Below are 19519 nucleotides of genomic sequence, written 5' to 3'. Positions count from 1 at the left end.
TAAATGGAGCTGGCCAGCAAGACCCCAAGCAGCGCCAAGCCACTTGAGCTAAGTGCAACATGACAGTGCCCAGACCCATCATGACCCTGGGCTGAACAGTGAACTCAGCCTTGCAGAAATCCAGTTCTGACAAACAGGGTCCTCAAAGCACATCAACAAACTTTGCTAGTAATTATAGATGTATTTATAATGCATCCTTCCTCCAAGAATCACAAAGTGTTTTATGAGTATCAGCCCATTCTCTGTAAGAGACTTGTTGTTTAGCAATCCCAGGATTGCCAGTACAGTTGGCAAATAACATTTCACTTGAATGAGAGGTACTTCAGTGGCACCATCACTTGCTGGTTTAACAGAATCACCTTTCTTCAAACTAGCATTAAGACACAATCCCTGCGGTTTTTGAATGAATAGAGCAACTGAAGTCTCATCTCTGGCTCAAAGGCTCTTGCTTAGGTTGAATGAAAAGACTGTTTTGCTAGAATTGATAACAGCTGGGAATAAGAGTTATCTCACAATAACATCTGGGAACACACAAATACCCTGGATTTCATCCTGTTCCTTCAGTGGTAAAATTCAGCTGAAGCCGTATGGCTATAAATCTGAATAAGATAATTGGACTGTGTTGCCAAATATGTTTATTCTCTTAAGGACACCTAAGCTTTAAAGCTAAAGGGACATTTGCTTCATGATTTAGTGAAGCCATAAGTGACTTGCGCAGAGTGATTAAGGCTTCAGAACTATTTGTACAGCAGGATGGTTGCTATTGCCTCTTCTAATACTCAGAAGATACAATTTGTCTTCAGTTATTTTTCCCCACACTCAAAGAGTGTCTGATCTAAACAAGGTGATTTTTTCCATTATCTCAATGACTTGTATGTTTTCTAGCCAGCAACCACAGGCACAAAAGTCAATTTTCTCTTTATGACCAACACTTGATGACCTTGCAAAAACTTGCAACAGGAGCCTGTGGGAAGTCTAGGGAGATCAAAGAAACAATTCATGTTTGCATTCATTTGAGTGCCATTCTATGTCTAGCACTGTCTGCAGTGATACTACAAGACTTGCATATTACTAGTGTGCTCTGCAAACACAGTGACATAGCTGCAGAGGCCAGTAAACAAAAGCACTGTGCTGCACTAAGTGCTCCATCTCTGTCAGCAAATCGCCAGAAATCTCCAGAGAACAATAATTATATTGTGTACATCTAGGTAAGTTATATCCGCTACTCAGATGTTCTAAAAATACTATACCAGAGCATATTCGAGATAGTCTGGGCGACCTGTGTAGGTACCACATCACTTATTCAAAATAACTTCCAGGATGGCATGACATAGACTACTGTTATGTAGCTGCTTAAGATCAGATTTGTTAATTACTATGAAACTGAAGTCAGACCCACCTATAGTTATAAAATTTTCTTATTTACAAGCTTCTTTAATGAGACCTGATATCCAAGACCTCAGCTTTATGTTTCAGGCAGGAGATCACAGAATCACAGAATCACAGAATTACCAGGTTGGAAGAGACCTTCAAGATCATCGAGTCCAACCTCTGTCCTAACACCTCAACTAAACTAAACCATGGCACCAAGCGCCACATCCAGTCTCTTTTTAAACACGTCCAGGGATGGTGACTCCACCACCTCCCCAGGCAGACCATTCCAATATTTTATCACTCTTTCTGTAAAAAAGTTTCTCCTAATATCTAACCTATATTTTCCTTTGCGCAACTTAAGACTGTGTCCTCTTGTTCTGTCAGTTGTTGCCCGGAAAAAGAGACCAACCCCCACCTCACTACAACCACCCTTCAGGAAGTTGTAGAGAGTGATAAGGCCACCTCTGAGTCTCCTTTTCTCCAGGCTAAACAACCCCAGCTCCCTCAGCCGTTCCTCATAGGGCTTGTGTTCCAAGGCCTTCACCAGCCTTGTTGCCCTCCTCTGGACACGCTCAAGTGTCTCCACGTCCCTCCTGAACTGAGGGGCCCAGAACTGGACACAGTACTCAAGGTGCGGCCTCACCAGTGTCGAGTATAGGGGAAGGATGACTTCCCTGCTCCTGCTGGCCACACTATTCCTGATACAGGCCAGGATACCATTGGCCTTTTTGGCCACCTGGGCACACTGCTGACTCATGTTGAGTCGGCTGTCGACCAGTACCCCCAAGTCTCTTTCTGCCTGGGCACTCTCCAGCCACTCTGTTCCCAGCCTATAGCTGGAACAGAAAAGATTGGGAACACAAAAGATTGTGCCTTTTGCAACAAAAGGTCTCTGGCCCAGCCAGGCTGTCCCGTCTGGAGAGACAAATTGATACATCTCAACACTGGCTGCTTTAGAAAGTCAGCAGTAATGAATAACTGTGTAGCATTTATAGCGCTCAGGGGATGTTTAAGTATTTGTCGACTCCCATCTACCCACACAGGACAGCCGACAAGCACCTTGGTGAACAGAAGGAACTTGGGGAGGACAGCTGGGATGCAATTCAGAATTATATGAGTTCTCTCGTGGAAAACAGCTAAAATCCATAACTGGGAATAAGGAAGTCCAGTCAGAAGTGTTAATTCTGTTGTGCAAGGACAGAGAGCTTGCACTTTGCTCAGCACAATCAGTTCTGCAACAGTCAAACAGTACTTCAAAAGTATATCTGGAAAAATTCCCAGATTCCAGATCTGATCCTTTAATTTAAACCTCCAAGAACGAGGGCGGCCACAGAAGCAATGAGAAGGATTAAAGCACTGGTTTCCTTCTGCCTCTCCAGCTCTGTTAAAAGAGGGTGAGTCATGTACATCTTTTCTTAATCACTGAGCTACAGCCCTCCTCCCCCCTTTTCTTCTACTTCTCCAAGCCTCTGCTCCCAAACAAGCCTGCTCTCATCAGGCAAATACCAGGGCAGCCCTTCCCCGATAGATGTGTACAGCCATCGGTACACAGCAGCACTAAAATAAGCTACAGTTTCCATTTTCCATGGCAGATCCTGTAACTCTTTCTGTGCTAGGCAGTTACACAATTCAGTATACCTCATGGAATGGAAGTTAATTCACCCAATTAAAACAGGAGGTGAACAATGATGCCATTATCATGAGTGAAACATGGCCAAGATACCAAAATGAGCATCCTTACTGTCATGCTGAAGGAATGCCTATGCCATTTCTGATGTTCAGGACATAAAGGGATGCATTTGCAATGACTTTGGTTAATTTGCCAGCTCCTTCTCTTGTCACTGAAGAGAGAGGGGCTGCTCCAAGGAGAAATTCAGAAGAGCAAAAGTTAATCTCTTTCTCTGAATTCCCTTTTCTAGGAACACCATGTGTCCTTGCCGACAGGTAGTCATATCCATCAACCAAGTCTCAAGCTATCCCTTGTACACATTCCTTTGAGAAAGACTACACCTGATTTTCTATGTAAAACCTAGGGGAGCTTGTTTTCCCATATTTCAGACCTCTCAAAATATCAACCCCCTATTTTAACCTCTAATGTTTTGAAAACTGTTCATGCTGAAATTTCACAAGCAACCTGCAGATCCACTGGATGCTTTCTGGGCTAAAAACAAAAATCACTACTCTAGCCAAAGATCCGAGGGCTATAAAATAACCAAGCCTTGAAAAATAGGGTGCACAAGACAGAGGAAGAAGCTCATTGTCAAACACCTATGGCAAAAATGCACATGATCTCGTAGCTATTATAGGTTAAATGAACACACATTCTCTGGCCCCCAAAGCTTCTTCCTAGTAAAATGAAACTGGTAATTCTATTATCACCAGAGCTAAGCATCACATCCAGCATAGGGTAGCTTATATGCTTTGTAATAACTCAGAAAAGAATTGCAGATGTTCTGACATGTCCAGAAATAACTGCCCCAATAAAAAAGTATCCCATTTTCCAATGCACTAAACATGCACCACTGATGTACAGAACCTCCAAGCAAGATAATCCTGGTGCATTTAAAACATGCCCACATACGGATATGTCATCAAATCCAGACTCCTTAGCCTCCTCATTTTCAGCACCATGTCAATTTTAAATTATTCTGGCTGAGCGAAATGGCAGGATGCCGAAATCCCTGTCAGCAACTGGCAGGCTCACTCCATTAAAGTACTCAATATTGCCAACAATGGTTCAACAGGACTTAAAAATGACTCCTCAGTGAAAGCAAATTCATCAGGTTCTCCTTCATGCTGCCCATCGCACAGATTTCAATCCACAAAAGCATAGGGCTGAAACAGTCCCTTGACCATGGGTCATTTTGCGTTCAGGGTTCAAACAAAAATAAAATTGCAAATGGAAGAACTACTGGAACCACAGAGGATATAATTTTGACCATTAATCAAAAATCTGTCTAAGTTCATACAGAACACAAGGTGATTTGGATGCCAGCTTTGCAATGATATCCACAGTAAAGCCAAGGGTGGGGAGTGTGGAAAGGGGATACCAGGTTTTAATGAAAGGTATTTGTTGAGCTATAGCAATGTCAGCCTTCCTTACACAAAAAGCAGTTTTAAGGCTCAGAATTACGCTCTCAACTCCACAGAGGGTTGCAGGAGATTATGCCACCCAGAGACTAGGGCCTGTGTTTGAATGTTTTTAATCACTGAATTTCATTTGGCTCCTAAGTACAAACACGTCTTCCTGATGCTGGTAAAAATCCACTAAAAAACCCATGCATTCTCTAAAAATAGCAATTCTGAAATTACCGATTCTGAGTATTTAAGGACATCTTATCCTATCTCTAAAACCAGAAAGGCTCCACATTGTGTGGCCTTAAAAGGGTGCACAAATGTGCAGAGGTGGACTACCGAATCAATCTGACCTATTGCTTCAATCTCCATCTCTGAAATCAAATGAAACCACAAATTCTCTACTTGGTTCCTCTACAGGAAGCTTTATGGCATGTGACATGTACAAGCTGGAACTGACAGTGTTAATGGCCCAGCTTTTAAACCTACTTATTTGAGCTTGAAAACTGCACAAGGCAAACATTTCCTTTCATATTGTCTCACAGAGTATATGGCTCTGGGCACCCTAAACCCCTCGGAGGCACTGTCTTCACTGCTCATGTCAGCTGCAGGAATATTGTGCCTAATTTATCTCTGTATTATTAGATCAATAACATCAGCAATCTACTTCAAGCAAGCCTGCCTGTAGCTTGGTAAGCAAACTTACGCTATCTTTATTCCTCCAAAACATTTTGCATTCTGCTGGTGTTTAGGCTAGACTCAAATACTTAGCTCTTCAGTGGGATTGCTCTACTTCTGTATGAGAAGAGCTCCTTGAAGAAGAAAAACAATTAACCTCTGTGGAATCCTGGGAACATATAAATCTTCCACACCTTCCTTTTGAATTTATATACACAAGTTGGAAATGGCAAAGTCACAGCAAGAACCTTATGAGGAAGAAGACAATTTCTTTTGCAGAATTATTCTGTTCAATATGTATGTGAACATCTGAATAGGGTCTTATTAGTCAGCAAAGAGAACAAACACAGTATATGTCATTTAGTACCAATATATTCCACAGAGAAAGAATAAAATTAACATGCAAAATGCAGACCCTCCACGTACTACCTCGCCTAAAAATTTGCAGCTTTGGAAGATTACAGATTTTTCTCTCCTTTACTTTTTTCAGATTTTGATTGCATGATCACTTTCACGATGAATTAATTGTTCTGTACACATTCCATCTTCTTTTACTCGCTAGAAGGTAGAACCAATTGTGCAAGAAATAACTCCATTTTCCTGGCAATCTGTTTTTCTGAGCAAATATCCAAGGAAGGTTAGCAAGTACTTCAGAAAAGTGTGGTTTGTAATTTTAGGGTAAAATCTGCTAATGCCCTTCTAGGTTCTAGGTAGATTCATGTGGACATTACAAGGCAAACAATTTACTGAATTAAGTAAGGTTTATCAGAAATACTGATAAAAGCAAGCTGTACAGCAGCACAACATCAATACACAGGAGAACTGAAATTATAATGGTTCATCTATCTATGCCATCAGTTAAGAACACAACACTGAATTTGGTTACTTTGTGATGATGAAAAAAATTCAATCCATCTTCACACTCAGGTATGAATAATTTTCCAAGTAAAGGTGAGATGGTAAGTCATTGCTGCTGAAACCTCCATCCCACCTACCATCATTCCCCAGAAGGGTAAATAGGCCCTGCAGTTAGGATTCCAGTTTGTTCTCCATCCATAACATCTTCTTGGCCTGTCATTTTGGTTGGAAACAAGAAAATTCTTACTAGTGCTATACAAAGAAAGACATTTCATTCTGGAACAGATGAGGAAGTCTTATTACCCATTTCTGAAGCAGAGCTAGAGCAAGTAATTTACTACTTGATAGCAAGAAGTTAGCTACTCACTGCCTGGCAGCAGCTTTCTGAACATGACCCTGTCCCAAAACAGCATCCCATTTGGCAGTGCTTACTTAGAATCCAGTAACTCCCTCCTCAGAGCCTCGTCATCTCTCCTCTTTCACACCCAGAATGTGTACTAGACCCTGTTGATTCCTCTGGGACTATCTGGGTTTCTCAACTCAGCACCTCCATTGCTCAAAGCCCTTTACTCCCCAAAATACTTCCTAACCCAGACATCTGAGCTTTTGTCCTAGACACTCTCATGCCTCCAGTCCTCTCTCAGCTCTTTCCTTCCCTGGCCTCCTCCAGCTGGTCGATGTGACTGCACAAGCCCACCTTGATCTTCTGTGCAGTGCTTTTCAGGGTGGTCCAAATAGTCAGAGCCAATCTGCTGCTATGAAAAACCCTCCAAGGCACAACTTAGAGAGGTGAAAAACAGAACAGGCAGCCCCACCTGAGAAGAATTCTCCATTGACTGATGCTGCTGCAGCCCAGAGAGCCAGACCAGGAAGAAAGGAAAAGGTGCACAGTGGCAGATTGAATTGGAGGCATTACACTTGCAAGACCACAAGTTGGAACATGACTAATGCATCTAAGAAAGTTCATGGATGTCCTGGACACAGCTTATATTTAATTCTATCCCTAAGCAAAAAAGTAGGAGGCAGAGGGAAGGAATGATCACAGCCACCTGCTCTCCTTTACCATGGCAGTCCCTTTTATTTCCATAGGGCACTTTTATACCAGCACAAGAGTCCCCCCTGCTCTATAGCCTGGGGATTAGAGAGCAGCCAGGCAGCTTAAACAAATGCCTTATTTTGACAGCAAGTCTCCATAGCTACAGCATCCTTTATTACCTTTGTCCCTTTTCTTTCTTTCTCTTCAGTTCTGATGAATTATTTTCAAATGACAGTCAGCAAAGAATTAAAAGTAATTACTAGACTTTTAGACATTAGTAGACTTTTAGACATTAGTAGACATTAGTAGACTTTTACAGAAAACATCTGGAAAGTGGTATACATCATACTAAACAAGCTTTGCAACAGATTCCTGCACTACTCATCTTGATTTATTTGTATATATTTGATCAGACAAGTGTATTTTATTCTTTGTCCAGGTCAAAGTTTTAACATGATGTATGAAAATAGGTAGCTAGCTAGGTACTCATCAAACCTCAAAAATAAAATTGGTGAAATCATGCCAAATGCAATTGAGTCGGAGGAAGCTGGAGCCAAAAACTGCATAGTGGCAGAGCAGTGTTCATGTTCTTCTGAGTCACACAACCCAAAAGGCATTTAAAATATAATAAGACTTCAACATTTGCAAGGTGGAAGGCAGTCAGGTTGCTGGTTTGGTTTTTTTTAATTGTGCAAGTTTTGTAATACATATGCAATGAAAATTGAAGTTTTTTGACCAGTCAACTTTCTGTCTCAGTAAGTAAAGCTTTTTGTATTACTGTAAAATAAGTGTAGTCTAGTTTCAAGATCTCAAAAAAAGCAATTGGTTGTGTTTTCAGGACAAAGCACATAGCTATATGGAAACCCCCCTCCATGAGCAATACATCCAGAAACCTGAAGCCTCTATGGATATGTGTCCATCGAGACTTGTGGCAATAGTACCTTCAGGTAAATGGCTGGATCCACAGAAGGCAAGGCAAGAAATGCAAACATACTTCTTTTTCTGTTTTGAGAGTGAAGGAAGATTCAGCATTTCACAGAGGCAGTTCCTTCCCTTCTGTTGCTGAAGCTGTGTCAGTGGACACTTTGGAAGCTACATGGAAAACAGGGAAGTCCACATGCACTGCACTTCCCAAACTTCCCATCTCCCACAGTTCCTGCAACCCTGTGGCTGCCTCTTCTCCAAAGGACCTTCTTTCCTCAAGCACTTCCACTTGATCACACTAGTGCCCTTATTACCTTGTGTCCACAACCACTCTGCAAACAAATCCATACCTCAGGACACTCATTTGGAGGCACTGTCAGAAACAGAAAAAGATTTTTAACCAGAATCATAGGTCTACCCAGCCTCCAGATCTGCAACAGAAATGTAACCTAACACATTATAACAGGAGTAGTAAAACACTAGAGTTTTCTCTTCAACAGCTGAAAACTTCGATGAGAGAAGCTCTACTGTGCCCACCCTTTTGGCCTTCATCCATCCTTTTGGATACTTGAGTCTATATCCTTGTTTGGACTAAAATGTCAACAAGTTACTTTCTTCAGGAGAAATTGGGAAATTGGAAAATTGGTTTTATCCCAAAACAAATACCCCTGGTATATGACAGGCACTGTTGAGAAGTCACACCAGCAGAGAATTTTTAAAAAGCAGCATCACCAACTATTTCCCATCCTTCATTCTGTGAACAGCTGCCATAATCAGAACAACTTGAAATAAAACTCTTGAAGGAACAGCACTATTTAACCATCCTAATTCTACAGTGCCCCACACTTCTCATGTTGTGAGATGTGGCTTGATACCTCTGCATTTGGCTAGTGAAATGCTACTTAGTTTCCCATGTATGCATAATTTTTCTTGGGTAAAAAAGCAGTAGAGGCTTGGATCCAGAATTTTCATGAAGTAAGGAAATTTGTTTCTACCAAACCCCTCACACTCCTGTTGGCAGGAGTCCTTGTTAGCCAGTTCTGCTAGCTGTTAGGCAAACACTTCTGATTGAGACTTGAGTGTAAAAGAAACTTTTAGATCAACTTCTTTTTTGCTGTTGATCATTACTGTCTTCCCAGAGTAACCCAGCACTTCCAGCCTAGCAGTGCTCCCATCAGAAGTGGGCTTGACCCTTGAAGTCTCAGGGGAAAGAGATTTCTCATGCTGAATAAGCTCACTTTTGCAAGAGACCTGTCTGAATTCTGAGGAACAGTACCAAAAAACCCCAACAAACAAGCACTGTTTACTAATAGCAACTTCTTTTAGTGCAATTCACTTCCAAGTGAGCCTGCATTGCACAGATGCAGCCTCAGACCCAAACTTGTAGAAACACGCTTCCAAGTGCAGGCAGACCAGACAGATGAGGGTCCAGCCACACAGTATAACCAGATCTCCATGGGCTCCTTTTGCAGCAGTGACAATGCTACTGGCAGAAGTGCCCACTGCACAGCAGAAACTGTGCCCATACAGCAGAGCACTTCTTGTCTCATCTGGATGAGAACATAAGGAACATGCACTGAATTCCCCAAGCTTTCACCAGTGCCACTACACTGAGTCTGCTCCATTAGCCAGCCGTGGGTCAGTCACACACTATGTTCCATATTCATGTGTATTTCTATATGAAAAAAACAGACCTTACACTGCAAGTGGCACATTTTCAGCTAGCATGTTCTTATTTTCTAATAATATCTTAAGAAACAGATGCATGTTTATGTTTAAGACAGATTTTTCAGCTATGGGGCTGGTCAGGTCAGTAGATTTGCCCTAATTTTAAAATAAGCACAGGCTTTTCTCCTCTACAGAAACTTCATAAAAGTTTCCCTGCTTGCACATCACTACTTATTTTGCACTGTCTTTGACCCAACAGCTTTACTGCTCACCTAAACCATTACTGAGAATCAGTGAACTTCTCTAATTCAGATTTCAATACAACTTCATCAGAAAGTAACCTGTAACTCTTACAGTAAGTAATTATTTAAGTTATATATTGGGTTTTGTACTCTACTTTGTTTCTCTACCTCACTCCTACTCTACCTGATGCATGTATACAAGAACAGAGGCTAGTGGCTACAGAAATAGAGATCATCTTTCTTGTGAAGAAAAATATGCCAGAGGCTGAAATATTTCAAGGCTCTGCATGCACAGTTAATGAAATAATTAGACACATTTTCTGTTCAGAAATTCCTACCTCATATCAGTGCTCAGTTCCCATGGAGGGACTCTGTGTTAACAGTCGAGTGTGACTGGAGACTATGGCTCACCCTGAGACTTCCTCCAAACTCTTCCCCTGACAGCCAACATGCTCTAAATAGCTACAGGGTAAAAATGCTCTTCCAGGACTGAACTTTCCTCCAAGAGAAGGGAAGGGACTTGGCATGCCGTACCATCACGAGCTGATGATTCTTGGCACACCATGCTGGCTGGGCCAGGTGACCCATGACAGGTGAACAATCTAAATGCCCCCGAGAAAAAAAAAAAAAAAAAAAAAAGTTAAATAAGGAAAGAAAGAAAATAAAGAGTTTGGGTGTACCCTGGGTAATGTTACATTCCCCTTTGACTGGCTTCTATTTTTTTAGTTTCTTTAGGGCTGCAGTTTTTTAGTGCCAGTCTAATGCATTCAAGGAACTAAAACTGATTAACAATATCAACTGCTTTCCATCACCACCTCTTATGCAAAGAAAACCTTTTTTAATGAGGGTGAGCTAAGTATATATAACTCCAACTTTATAAGTAGGAAACAGAAACAGAGCAGTGATTTATTCAGAGGATTCAAGGTAGGGAGATAGGCTTGAACAGTGTGGGACTGCCTCCATCCCTAAGCAGAAGATAATTATGCATAACATAAAACAAGGGCTGTTCCTCTCTTTCTAGACAACAAACTTCAGAAAATATTCCAGGCACAAGCTAAAATTTACACCCCCCTTCAAAGGACTTAAAGAAAATTCATAGAGACAGGCAGTGAAATGGATCTGTGAAAGAAGCTAGCTTGCTAACTGTTCCAAAATGAAAAAAGGAGTCCATCTCCTGTTACAGCAAGTCCAATATTTTAGAAACCTCCAAGTGTTTGATGAAGCATCCAGAAGAGCACTGTTGGCAGGGGAAGCATAAACAAACTCTGCCTGTAAATCTCATTCAGCAAAATTACATATTTTTCTAGAATATGGAGTTTGATTCCCTGTAGCCTTGTATCTTCTGCAGTCATTTACATCAGCATGAAGTAATATCCTGATGGCCTATACAACCCTGTCTATGATGCAGCAGCATTTTACCCACATGACACAACCATCTGCTGTAAATGTGTCAGTGTAAAGCTCTTGTGTTGTGGAAGTAACAGTATAGTCAATCTGTTGGACAACACACAGGCAAACATATATATTAAAAAAAAAAACCCAAACCAAATCTTGACATTAAAAATCTGACTATATATTAAAAAGAAAATTTGGATGGGAAGAGGACAGTAGACAGTCAGTCTTTACTAAGACTGTTTTATAAAGTTCACAAATAACATCTTTCACATGGAACAAACTTAGAAGAACTCTACATTATAAGACCATGCAAGTTTAAAGCTTGCAATTTAAAGCCTGCATTTTAAAGCTTTAAATATATGTCTGAATTACAGCTGCTTCAGCAGTCTAAATCCAGCTATCAAGCATACTTTGAAATACAAACTTTGAATGCTCATTAAGTTTATTTCCACATGGTTCTTCCCTCCATCAGTGCATAGAAGTTATAGCTTCTATAGCTTCTAGACAACTATTAAGTGTGACTGCTTTCTCATCATATGTCCACATTTGCCCGCAGGTCTTGCATACTGTGCACTATTCACATCCTGCTCAGAAGCCTGAAGAATTAATTTCCTGCTGACCATGTCTGTGTTGTGATCACAACTGAGCCAAACCGCTTCACAAATATTAGGAGTTTTTTTGCACTGTATCATCCATGTTTTATATATTTGTAACTGATGTACAGAGAGAGCCAGGTAAAAACTACATCTACTGACCTTCAGGAACCCCAGGGAGAAGCACAGGACATGATTCCTCTGGTTTAGGTATAACTTAATTTGTGGCTGTGGTGCTTAACCTTCCTGCAAACCAGGACCGAAGCCTGATTCAGTAACAGAGGATCTTTTAATTACAAGGAAGGAAGTTTGGTTTGAGGCACCGTAGGTAAATGATGCAACAGGCAGAAACAGGATGCAACTCTACAGCACAGCTGGAGGCACAGCTCTCAGCTGTATAATTTCTTCCTGCAGCCTCTTGCTTCAGCTGTTACGCATTTCTCAGCCTCTCTTTTGTACTATAAACAAGACCCAAGTATTGTGGAAAACTCAGAGTGCAATCATCGAGTTAGAAAGACTCTATCACAATTTAGAAAAAAACAGGGGAATGCAGAGTCATGGAGATAACTTTTCTTCTAGCATCTTACAGTCTTTTGAGCACTGGGCTTTATAGCCTTAATAACATTCTTTGGAACTACCTAGTTATCTGCAGAGCAACCCAGGAAATTCTGTGTGCTTTTTAATTGAGTAATTTTTTTTAAAGCCCAAAGATTCTGTTGTGAGGCACAAAATCAATACCCAAATCTGTTTTAAATCTTGTGATATTTGCAATTGAGTTAGAGAACCTTTTCCTAAACACTGCATGGGAACCCAGGGAGCTTAGGAATAAAACAAGTTTTATATCACTACTGGTTTTAGACTCAGTGAGAGACTCAGTGTTGAAGCCCAGGGCAGCAGAAGAAGGGACAGTGATGGTCAGTGCTGTGAAAAAGAATTTGAAGCATAGTGTATGGATATAGTTGACAGAAGTAATGTTCTTGCTCCAAAGCACAGGATTGCCAGTTCTTAAAATGAAAGTTCACAAAAATACATACATGGGGAAGAGGAGATATTCTTAAATTGTGTAAAGTATAATGAAAATTTTAAACACCTGAAAACAGGGTCTTAATAGTTAGGAAACACTGATAGTATATCGATGTTTTCCAGTCCTTAATGTGTCTATTCACTATTGTTTTTGTGGTCTCTTCTGATAAATCTGATTTAACTAAGACATCAGTTCTGCTCTGAATAGGATGCTGGACTAGATAACTTCTGGAAGTCCTTTCTAGCTTTACAAGGGAGTTTTCAGTATACAGCTCATTTCAGACAGAGAAGAATTCAGCATTTTTAATACGACCAAGTGACATCAACATAAAGTCAAGCATTACAAGAAATTACTCCAAAATCTAAGCATGGGATGTCACAAAACAAAACACTGACATGCTTGAGTTTATAGATGGCATTAATTTTCCAAAACATGGCTTTTCACTGAAGGCAGTTCTAGACAGGAATTAATCTAATTTATTAATTTCTCAAGTTGCTAGCCACCAACTATAGGTAAAAGTAACTCACCAAGCTTTTATGTTCACTCTGTGCTCTGAATTACTGCCTGAGAAAAACAGAGAATTGTCTAGCATATCAGTCAATTTATTCAAAAGACAAGACAATCCAGGAGGCACCAGATTGACTATTTTAGTGCTGGTTCCCTAAATGCACTGAACATGCAATGAGGTTTGCAAATTTGTCATTTGGTCCCCTGTGTGCCCTTAGAGGCAAAATGCAGTTATTCTATATGTAACTTCATCCTAAAGCTGGACTGAAATGTACTTATCATCACACATCCTGAAGAGAATTTCAACTTACCTGCTTTCATTGATACAAGCACTTATGCAGCTAGAAATTCAGATCAAGCCCCTGAAGCATTGGAAATCACTATTCTCTCCTTGGTCTTGCTATAAACAAGCAGATCAGAAAGAAGAGGGATGAAAAGAAGTGGAGGATGAGTTAATAATATACTTTCCCTACGTAAAAAGGTCTTTCTGCGCTCTGAAGTGTGTTGCCAGACCTAGAGTTTATCTGCAGTATAAGCTAGACTCTTTAAGTTATTTTCAGAATATTAAAAACTTCTGATTTTTAGCTTTAAGGATGCAGTACATTTTCTGTAAATCAGTAAGATAACAGAAGAAGGGAAGAAATGCTTTTTGAACAACCAATAAGGTTTACCGGTTATATGTATTTCATTATATTATATATATTGATGAGGGGAACTTATGTACAGACGTAGGAGAACAGTGAGGATGTACTCTGAATTTTGAATCTGGACTGCTGTTTACCTCACTCACTTTATTACCAGAATCTTAAACTTTGTCTCCTTACTGCAATTCTCTTCTCTGAATGTTTCCATACACTGGGCAAGAGTGAAATGGACTAAACTCTAATCTTGGAATACTATGGACTGTAGTCTTCCCCAGTGCTTTTAACTCTTCCTAAACAGAAAAATATTTAATTACATCAATGCAAGTGAGGGAGCGGGAGAGAGAAGATAATATTCCATCAGAAAAAAATTGGAGACAATGAATGAGAAGGGAAATGTCACAGTGAGGAAGCTCATCTCGAAAAAAAGGCTGCACATGCCAAAGATGGGATCCTCTTAGGAGGACGAGTTCAAATGAAGAAAGTAGATTTGAAATGAGTGACTGAAAAGCATGATGGGGTATGCAAGTACCCAGACTTGGTGCTATTAATGCAAAAATGCTGAGCTCTGACTGCTATTATGCATTACATATAACTCCAGAAGAAGGAAAGCACAATCTCTCCTAGGTAAAGGGGAATAGGCAAGGAAAGGGTTAACGATGCTTTGAACAAAAGGTGGAGAGACATACAGTAAGAACAATATAGGATAATGATATGCTAAACAGCAGTTCTCAATAATCTAGCAAGGTTTTTGAGGGTAGGAGAAGAAAAATGAGTATCTTAAAATCACCTGTATTTAAAAACAAAACAGCAGAGAAGCCATGCATGAATAAGATATGGAAAAACCCATTTCTGATCTCTCCACTGGCAAGCAGAAAGATTCTGGCCTGAGGAATAATGCTCTGGGCTTTATCATAATGAATTTCTGTCTTGCATTAGAAAGAAGATTCTCTACCACTGCTACATGACTAATATATTCAAGCACTGTTAAAACAAGGTATAGGACAGGCATCCTTTCTGCTTCTTCATATTCACCATGTAATGTGTACTGTTCTCATTGTGAGTTGGGTTTCAGAATGTATTTAACTTCACCATACGCATCCAAAGTGCAGTATGTGTAGCATACAGGATTTACACAAAGCATTTTCTCCTCAATGTTTCTCTACTCATGCAAGTGAAATGCAAACTATTGCACTCCATCATTCATTTTATTTAAAACTCCACATCGCTCAGCCTCATCCCAGTGACACTGAAAGCATTACAGAAACAATAATCCCCAACTAGAAGTGACCCCTTTCTGCATTATTCCTTTACCTCTCCCTGCTATCTGAAAACTTCAAGGGCATCCAAAGTATTTGTAAGGCAGCAAATGGCAAGTCTCTGATGTGTTAAGGGAGGGATGACTGGAAAATGCATTACAAAGAGTTGTGTAATTTGTACCACAGCCCCACTGCTAGGAAAAGTAACCCACCACACAGTCATAGCTTCTCCCTTCAGGCACTCAAAGCAAAATGCATTGCTGGCTATCACTTGCTACTGACATGAATGCACAAGTCTTCGGTTTCTCTTCTTTGCTCTTCTCCTCCCACACTCCTAGATACTGCTTCTTAATAAAAGTTTTGCTTCCTGAGCTTTGTAGACTTATTTCCCTGCAAGCAACAGGGACCAAGTATAGTGCCTCTGGTGGTACAGTCAGATTAACCCAGCCAGTCACTGGCTATTTAGTGACATGTGAATGTAGAAGGCCTTGGCCTAAGGGTCCAAGTTGCACTGTCTTTGCTGTCAGCAGAGAGCTTGGTTTAGGATGATTGGATCAAAGGGGGAATTTAGTCAAGTGAACCTTGCTCTGGAATAACAGCAATTCCTCACAAATCTGCAGCACAAATTAGTAAATCATCAAGAATTAAAGAGTGTCAGGTGGCAAAGTCCAGAAATGCAGCTAAGAGAGAGAGAGGGTAAGATAGGACAGGGTCTTCCCACAGCACTATGTGGAGCTACTGGGAGGCACCTATTATACATTCCAGCTAGCAAAAGGTGACTGGGGCAGGGTGGGTTGGAGGGGTGGAGCTGCTGGGCAATGGTGCAGCCAGGAAATGCCATGTAGAAAGCAGAGGTGCATGCCAGCACACTGCAGCAGTAGAAAGGCACACTTGCTGCCTCCTGTCTCACCTCAGTGCTCTGTGTTCTCCAAGTTTGCTGCTGTATGTTAATGAGAAATGAAGAACCATAAGTGGGGAAGAAAAAGCTGCAGAAGGCATCGGAGACAACTCATGTTTTCTCCCCTCTACCAACTGCTGTCTTCCAGTTTGGAAAGCTGAAAGGCAATGCAAGAGACCAGTGTCAAAGGGGGACCACAGTTCCGAATTTCTTTGTGTGAAGTCTGGCAAATGTTTATGGTTCTCACTTTCAGGTGAGTGACAACTGTACCTCAGCTGTCTTCAAGAAATAGACTGAATAGATAAAACTAAGCATCTGTCCTAGGTTGCAATATAGATGTATTTAAGTATTCTATTACCACCAGCTGTGGGCTGTTAGCTGTTACCACCTGCTAATGACCCACTCCGGATGACAGGCAATGGGCCATCAGGGACTCACCGTGTGACTCATGGACTTATCCCATTGTGGGATGCTCTGCCCAGGAGGGAGGAGCCAGGTGTTCCCACCTGGATATAACCTGGCCTTGGAACTGCCTGAGCTAGCCCTGTCTACTGGGTTCCCAGAGGACCAGAGCTACTACTGGACCTTCAGCTGGAGACTAGACCTTCACAGGATCACTGCTTGAACTGAACTACTTCAGCTGGACTGCTACCACCACCCTAACAGGGTGTCAGTTTGTATCTGACCTTGTCAGTGCTTTTCCTTGTATTATTTCACTTATTTTTAATTTCAATCTGGACTTGTGATCTCCCACCGGTTTGTTTTCAAACCAACACAGCATCTTTGAACTATCATGTTTCAATTTTCAACTTTTGCCCATGCTAAGGAGAAAGAACCAAACATTTAAAGTTGCCATGGACTAGCTATGCTGTAACATGGTGGGGGTTGTGCCCACAAGAACCCATATGAAGAGTGAATGATGTCACAGCATTTAAAATAAACCAAAAATATAAGCCTGGAAGGAATGAAAAACTGGTTCTCAAGAGCTGGTGCTGCCACACAATCATAGCATGTGCCATGTACAACACACAGCCTTGCTGTGTTTTTTCAACTGTTTTAATTACTGCATTTGTAATAATACAGACATAAAAACCACTCCCATCAGTGTCCCAGTGCCTGTAAAAGCCTCTGTTCTGCAGCAAGGTCTTAAAGTGATGATCCCTGCCTGGTATGTGCAGATCTGTCAAATGCCATACATCTGACACAAGACATCAGCACCCTCGACATCCGTCTGCAATGCAGCCTGAACATCATGCCACTAAAACTTGGCTCCTGCTCCGAGGCCTGATGCCACAGTCAATTACACAACCAGGCCAGGGGGCCATGCTTTACCACAGAAGAAAGATTCCAGGTCTGCATTTGTACAGCACCTTATACAGGGGTTAGCACCAGAGAAGGGTCCTAAGGATAAAGAAACAATCAGGGGATGTAAGACTAAAACAGGGGCTGCTGCTTGCCAGAGTCCTCTCTACCTCTTCTTCCAGCAAATGCCAACCTGAAACAGCAGTGATGGCAAAGTCCTCAGAAAAACCTTACTTTAGAAATGAAGCTCAAGTGTTTGTAACATTAGCTTAGCAGGTTGCCAACTTTCATTGTTTCTTGCATCTTAGCAGGAATCACACAGCTGATCTCTTGAAAGCAAATAATCAGCGTCCTAAATTCCACCCACCAATGAGCCCCTGCACACAGGTTTCTTAAGAGGAAAAAATTAAACTTTTTAATTAAGTTTTTCCATCAAAAATCCAGTCCTGCTGATATTGGTCAGGAAGGTATGCAAAAGCAATTACTCACACAATCTGTTTGTCACACACTTGCCACTCTCTTCTGGGGCATCCAGCTTTCTTCTTCCAATTCATTAGCACCCTTGCCCTGCCCACAGTGCCTCAGGAACAGCATGCCCCTATTTTCCTTCTCTGGATTAAACACTCCTGTACATTCACAGGTCAAGAATTTGGATGCCTTCCCCTTTGCCACAATTGAATAAGCACATCTACATTTGTTGCCTGTTTGCAGAAGCCTGAGAGTGAAGGAGGAATCCAAGCCACTCACTTCCCTGGTGAGCTTAATTAGCATGTCAGACAAAAACCAGGAGGAAGAAAATTTTATTAAGAAGCTATTTTCAAAATTGCAGCCACCTGCTAGACAGTGAAACTCTTTAGCCGTTCCTCAAATAAGGAGGGACTGCTGGGCTTGGAGCAACCTTTGCTTCTCATCTGCCAATGGTACAGCACCAGTTAGTGCTAACTGAAATGTGAAATTTTGTGACTTAATGGAAAAACCCAAAGGCAACATGATTACCTGCACCACAGTTACTTGTCTCCTTGACCCTTCATGAGAAACAGAAACGATCGATAACAACTCTCCCATTTTATGATGACCATTTAACTTTCAATATCTGATACAGCAGATGACAGGCATCTCAGTTTATTATTTTTGTCAGAAAACACTGCACTGCATGGCTTACTGTATAACCTGCGTTGTTCACCACTGTCAAAATGAAAGCAAGTTAAATCATCAAGGCAATCTATTTGCAACACAGCTGGTTTGACTTCATTGCTTGCAATAAAACCGCTTTCCCAGTAGGGAAATGGTAAGCAGGGTACTCAGATATCCCCCAGGGCTCAGCATGTAGATTTTGCAGATTTTTACAGTGAGAAGTGACACCACTTCAGCCCATTTATGAAATAAAACCTCTGTTCCCCTTTCTGGGGAGAAGAAGCTGCCTTCTAGGAAATCTACAGCCCTTTGGCCATCTCTGATCCTCTTTATGTGGACAAGATTGTATCAAATACCACTAAGTAAAGCGGCAACATATCAGGTTGCACAAATTAATCCAAGGCATACCATCACTCTGGTGATCAACAGCTACCCTGAAACAATCCTCTGCCAACTGAAAACGGAAGTGCCCACCTGTCAGTCTGAACCTCCTTATCTTTCTGAATCCACAAGCATCCCAAAAGATCAGACTGGTGCCACTGCAGAGTTGCTTGAGCACCTATTCATCATGCAATGTAACTCACAGAACAGCAGTAGATCCTGCTTATGGAAGCATGGCTGTAAGATCCCCAGCAGCTTTCCTACCCAGCTCCTCAAGCCAAGCAGTCTGGTTGCCAGAGCAATGCTCTCACATAAAGACAAAATTCACTAGTCCTTGAATATTTCAAAAGAGAGATTGCAAAGTGGTTTTGGACTCCTCAAACATGAGGGGAAATATGCAAGTTATAAGAAGGATGGGAGCAAATTGCTTTTCCCTCTTTCTGCCCTTTCCTGAAGAATCATCCTGCTTTGCTAGACCAACACAAAACACCTGAGGGAAGACCAGAAATCCTATGACCACATTATTAGTT

General features: G+C 41.3%; 1 protein-coding gene across 8 annotated transcripts in view; it reads right to left on the bottom strand.

Annotated features, from left to right (window-relative positions):
- The window catches only part of RGS6 (regulator of G protein signaling 6), a 261853-nt gene that overhangs the window by 162479 nt on the left and 79855 nt on the right, over nt 1-19519 (bottom strand). The window contains exon 1 of one of the 8 annotated variants that reach the window (XM_085062228.1): nt 10194-10309. The exons of the other annotated variants lie outside the window; for them this stretch is intronic. The gene's annotated coding sequence lies outside the window, so the exon portion shown is untranslated. Of the gene's footprint in view, nt 1-10193; nt 10310-19519 lie in introns of those variants that run through there. 8 annotated transcript variants of the gene reach the window in all.

This window comes from Lichenostomus cassidix, chromosome 5, assembly GCF_008360975.1.
Source record: "Lichenostomus cassidix isolate B80296 chromosome 5, HeHo_3.0, whole genome shotgun sequence".
In the NCBI taxonomy this organism is placed as follows: Eukaryota; Metazoa; Chordata; class Aves; order Passeriformes; family Meliphagidae; genus Lichenostomus; species Lichenostomus cassidix.
This window is presented reverse-complemented; position numbering and strand designations above follow the sequence as displayed.